The following is a 6,302-nucleotide window of genomic DNA, read 5'->3' as shown; positions in this document are numbered from 1 at the left end:
AGACTGAAGTGGTTGGACAGAGGTGCTAACTCATAAAGTGAAGGTGAGCAAAGAAACTCAGTTAAACAAGTTGAAAACCAGTAGTGTCTATTACCCCTATCAAAATGTGCATCAGGGACAAAACCTGTCTCTGCCACAAAGTTCAAGTTTGGGAACTAAGGCTTTAGTGAGTTTTAGTAAACTAAAGAAACTTACTACTATAAAGAATTCCTGTAAATACAGAGATATCAAAACATCCAACCTAGAAGAAAGTAACTATAAACTATTAAACAAGAGTCTGGGGGGTAGTAGATTTCCCACAAAAACTAATTGAATACCCAGAATAAATGAAGCAAAAGATAAGAAATGAAATAAAAGATCTGACTAAAAAGAGAATAAATTACTCTGAACAAAATTTGGTAAAGGAGTCCACTAACACTGTGGATTAACTGAAAACTGGCATAGATAAAACAAAAATCATTTACATAAGAAATATATAAAAAACTTAAGAAATAGAAGAAAACATAAGCTATCTGATATTTGAAACTACTGATGTGGGAAAACTGGACAAGGTGATACAATTCAAGAATTGTCTTCCTTGGGGCAGCTAGGTGGTGGACCAACCCTAGAGTCAGGAGGACCTGAGTTCAAATGCGACTAAAGACACTTGATAATTGCCTAGCTGTGTGACCTTGGGTAAATCACTTAACCCCATTGCCTTAAATATATTAAAAAATATAAAAACAAGACTGGTCTTTCTCTGAAATTATGATTAAAATACATGGACACTGTATTTCAAAGAATCATAAAAGGAAACTGCCTACATCTATTAAAACAAGAGGACAAAGTAGAATGAGTATGCTAAAAATCCTCTTGAAAAAAATCTCAAAAAGGCAAAATCCAAGTCTTCCAAGGCAAAGGAGTAATGCTTCGCACATCCAGAAAGAAACAGTTTAAATACAAGAGAATCACAGTCAGGCTCCAGCAGGATCTGGCGGCTTTTAATAAACTAAGGAAGAAATATTAGCTCACATTAGATTACATAATGACAATATCTATTGTCTTAAAAACAAAAATAATTTACTCTGAAGAGGTCACAATAAAGGGTGTTTTATTATGTTTAATTTCTTTTTAAAATATTTTTTATTTTCAAAAATATTTTTATTCATTAATATATTAAATATTATACATGCCTCTTTTTTAAAAAGGTTTTTTAATTGTTCTTTTCATTGAACAGAAATTTTGTTTATTTCTTCCCTTGTCACTTAACTGAAAACAGAGAGAAATTGAGAGTGGGGGGAAGGAGAAGATAGAATAAAGACAAATTTCTTATGTTAAATACTATGTGCTTGGTCAAACAAAATAAATTCCTTCTTTAACTGTATGCATAAGTGTTTCAATCAGTATCCTACATCTATCTACTCTTTCATAAGAGATGATAAATCCAAAAATCTCAGCACAATGGGTGAGAGAATTCTACTTAAAAATAACTACAAAATGTTGGTTGGTTGTTGACCTTTTTTGGAGAGGACCAAAATAGCATTGCTATGTTGTCTCCAGGTACAATGTACCTGAGTATGGGCTAGGAAGGCTCCACCACAGGTGGGGCACAAATAGGCCCATGAACATTTGGGGTGGGTTTCTCTAAATGTGCACATCTTGCATTTCATTTCAGCTACTTTCAAGTTCTGCTTTGTAGATAGTACCTTCTTTGCTGGGGGTATATGATATGGAGTGGTCTTTTGCCAAGGTCTCCCATTTCATTCAATTGATAACAAATTTCTTCAGAAAGACCTTGAGAATGTTTTTGTATCACTTCTTATGCCTACCATGTGAGTTCCTTCCTTGCATGTAATTTCCATAAAATAATCTTTTAAGCAAGCTTTGGCAGTCCACATACCTTTAGCATTCAAACAATGTGGCCATCTCATTGGAGTTGTGTTCTCTACATTAGAGTTTGAGTGTTTGGCAACACTTAACATACCAAGAAAGGGCCTTAGTTACTAGTATTCTATTCTGCCGGTTGATCTTCTGAATCTTCCCAAGACAATTAAACTGGAAGTGATTCTGTTTCCTAGCATGGTGCTGGTAGACTGTCCAGGTCCCACTAGGCTACAGCAGTGAAGACACCAAGGTCGTCTACGACATCTCTAGGTATCTTTACTCATCTTGATTTTGTCTGTGGACAATGATGATTCTGGAACAGAGAAATTGACAACATGTAACTCAGTCTCACTACATACTATTCTACCTCCCACAAAACAAGATTATATAAGTACAATTCTAATCCCGTTATAGAAATAAAGACAGACAAAATAATGGAAAACATATTATCTCCCCATGATATAGGTAGCTCAAAGTCAGCATAAGAAAAACGACAATACCATCTTCTGTATTTATTCAATATCATACCAATCAAACTGTAAAAAATTACTTTGTGGGAAAACAGTAAAAATAATGTAGAGATAGAAAAGGTCAAAATTTCATGGGAAATCATGAAAAAAGGTAAATAAAGCTGATCTAGACATGTTAAAACTCAGCTGTACTAAAAAGTAGTAATTCTTTAAAAAAATTTGGAATTGTTTTAAAAATTAAAAGATGAATCAATGGGATAAATTAGAGTCAAAACATACAAAATCAACCAAACTCAATAGCCTAGTATTCAGCAAACATAAACATCCCAGCTAGTAGGAAAAGGATTTACTATCTGACAAAAACTACTGAGAAAATTGAACAGTAGGTCAAAAGAAATTAGAATTAGAGTAACACTTCACATATTATATACCAAGGTGAGATTCAAAAAGATATCTCATCTAGGGGGCCAGAGCCAAGATGGCAACAAGAAGGGATCCAGTCTTAGGTGCTCTCTAATAAAACTTGAAACTAAGGACTCTAACTAAACTTTCAAGAGACAGAATCCACAAAGGGACCCAGTGAGACAGTTCTACTCAAGGTAACGGGGAAAAGAGCAGAAAGACTCTGCTCCCCAAGGCTGGAGGGGGCGGCCCGCCAGAGGGGTGGCCTGCCAGAGCGAAAGAACATCAGCCTCCCGGAGGCAGCCCCAGGGCGCTGGGAGCCACAGCTCACAGCAGCTGGGGAGTCTCCTGAGCTGCACCTTGGGGAGCACTGGGCACAAAGTGGGCTAACAGTGGGGGACCTCGGCCAGAGCAAGCATGTGGGGCTCAGCCCTCAGGGCACACAGCCAGCAGCTTGGTCTTTCCACAGCCCAGATCCTGAAACAGAAGCAGGGGGAGCCCATAAGCAGGAGCCCCCAGGGCATGAGCCCATTGAGCTGAGGGAGGGGAGTGAAGAGAGAGAGTCTGCAAAGCTCTCCCCTCTGCCCTTGGAACAGTACTCTGGGGTTTCTGACCACATTCAGATCCTGATCACAGTCTAGGCCCCCCCCCCCATAGAACAGCAGCCCCCCCAACCTCAGCCCCGTGGCAGAGGTGTGCGCTTATGGTCATTCACAGACCAGGAGGGAGGACAGAGCCTCACACACTGAGACCCTTGTGGGCTGTCCCAAAAGCTCAGGAAGCACCCCAAAACCAGGCCCAGGCTGGGAAAATGAGCAAGCAGAAAAATAAGAGGAAGACCATTGAGAAATATTTTGCATATGAGCCCAAGAAGGATCAAAATACTCAGTCTGAAGATGAGGAAGCACAAGCTCCTGCATCTAAAGACTCCAAGAAAAAACAGAAATTGGGCTCCGGCTATGACAGAGCTCAAAAAAGACTTTGAAAATCAAATGAGGGAGTTGGAAGAAAAACTGGGAAAAGAAAGGAGAGAGATGCAGGAAAACCATGAAAATGAAGTCAGCAGCTTAGTCAAAGAAATCCAAAAAAAAAAAATGCTGAAGAAAACAGCATGCTAAAAACCAGCTTAGGTCAAATGGATAAAACAGTTCAAAAAGTTATTGAGGAGAAGAATGCCTTAAAAAGCAAAATTGGCCAGATGGAAAAAGAGATAAGAAAACTCTCTGAGGAGAAGAAATCCTTCAGACAAAGAATAGAATTCAGGGAGATTGATGAATTTACCAGAAATCAGGAATCAATACTTCAAAACCAAAAAAATGAAAAATTAGAAGAAAATGTGAAATATCTCATTGAAAAAACAACTAATATGGAAAACAGACTTAGGAAAGATAATTTAAAAATTATTGGAATACCTGAAAGTCATGATCAGGAAAAGAGCCTTAGCATCATTTTCAAAGAACTACTACAGGAAAATTGCCCTGAAATTCTAGAAGTACAGGGCAAAATAGAAATGGAGAGAATTCACCAATCCCCCTGAGAAAGAGATCCCAAAAAACCAACCCCCTAGGAATATTATAGCCAAGTTCAAGAACTCCCAAGTCAAAGAGAAAATATTACAAGCAGCCAGAAGGACACAGTTCAAATATCATGGAGCTGCAGTCAGGATCACACAGGACTTAGCAGCAACTACATTGGAAGCTCGTAGGGCTTGGAATATAATATACTGGAAGGCAAAAGCGCTTAGAATGCAGCCAAGAATGAACTACCCAGCAAGGCTGAATGTCCTCTTCCAGGGAAAAAGATGGACTTTCAATGAACCAGGGGAATTTCAAATGTTCCTTTTGGAATGGCCAGAGGTGAACAGAAGGTTTGATCTTCAGATACAGGACTCAGGTGAAGCATGGAGATTGGAGGAGAGGGGGGAAATGTGAGGGACTTAATGAGAATGAACTGCATGTATTCCCACATAGAAAAATGACACTGATAATACTCATATGAACCTTCTCAGTTAATAGAGCAGGTAGCAGGAGCTTTTATAGTTGAAGCACAGGAGAAAGCTGAATTCAAAGATAAAATATGGTGTAAAAATGGAGTCAATAAAAAAAGTGGAAATGTAATGGGAGAAAGAAAAAGGAGAGGGGCAATAGGCCAATATATTTCATATAATAAGATTTTTTTTATTACAATGAGCTATTGCAATGATATGGAAGGGGGAAGGCAAGGGGGAATGAGGGAACCTTTGCTCTCATCAGAAGTGACTAGGAGAGGATACAGTTTATATATTCAATGGGGTATAGGCATCTGGAGTAAGAAGGAGGGGGGAGCAGGGGGAAGGGGTGGGGATGTGAATAAAGGAGAAGAGGATGGACCATGGTTGGAGAGTGGTCAGATATAACAACACATTTTCTTTTTTACTTCTTGAAAGGGGCTGGGATTGGAAGGCCTGTCCAGGACCATAGGGCCAGGTGGATTCTGGGCCTAAGGGGTGGTATGGGGGCTCAGGGCTTCTTGGGCCTAGATCTGTCTGCTGTGCCACTCAGCAACCCTACAGCAGAGTCAGAGTGAAAGGAGAGAGAAAATATAGTACATAATATTGGAGAAATAAGAAAGGAGGGAGTTGCGATCAGCAATGGCAATGTTGGAAAAATATTGAAGTAACTTTTGCGATGGACTTACCATAAAGAATGCAAATCCACTCATGACAGAGTTGTTGGTGTTGGAATAAAGACTGAAGCACATTTTTTTTATTATTATTATTTGGGGGAGGGTGCAGGGCAAATGGGACTGGGTAGCCTGCCTAGGGCCACATAGCAGGGTGATCTTTGGGTGTCTGAGGCCAGATTTAGACCTGGTGCTCCTGGCTCAAGGGCCAATGCTCTGTCTGCCACCCAGCCACCCCTACTATGATTACTATTTTATTTTATTTTGGGTCTTTTTTTTCTTCTTTTTGTTTTTTGCAGGGCAGTGGGGATAGGGTGGCTTGCATGTCACATGGCTGGGTGATTGTTGGGTCTACAGGGCTGGATTTGATCTCAGGTGCTCGTGGCTCCAGGGCTGGTGCTTCATCCATTGTTCTACCTGGCCATACCTACAATTATTACTATTATTTTTATTTTATTTTATTTTTTTCTCTCCCCTTTACTTTATTGCCCAAGCAAGTCTATATTCATGGGGGGAGGGGTATTTTGTTTACTCTTAAACAAGAATATTTTATTAGTGTAAAAAAAAATTTGTACAGAATGAGAATTAAAAAAATAAAACAAAATAAAATAAAAAAATAAAGATGATGAACTGAAATGACAATTCAAAAAATAGATATCTCATCTGTAAATAAAAGACCATATCATAAATCAAAGCAAAATAGTAAAAGTAAAATATCACATCTATGACTGCAAGAAAAGTTTATGACCAAAGGGTGGAGATCACAGAAAATAAAATGGATAATTTTAATTACATGAAATATAAAATGTTTTGCACAAACAAATTCAGCAAATTCAATATGAAATGGGAAATTATTATGTAGGGGAATTATTTTCAGCAAGTTTCTCTGATGTATGTCCTATTTGC

Source organism: Macrotis lagotis, chromosome X, assembly GCF_037893015.1.
Source record: "Macrotis lagotis isolate mMagLag1 chromosome X, bilby.v1.9.chrom.fasta, whole genome shotgun sequence".
NCBI lineage: Eukaryota > Metazoa > Chordata > Mammalia > Peramelemorphia > Peramelidae > Macrotis > Macrotis lagotis.
The sequence above is the reverse complement of the archived record's forward strand: the minus strand, read 5'-3'. Positions refer to the sequence as shown.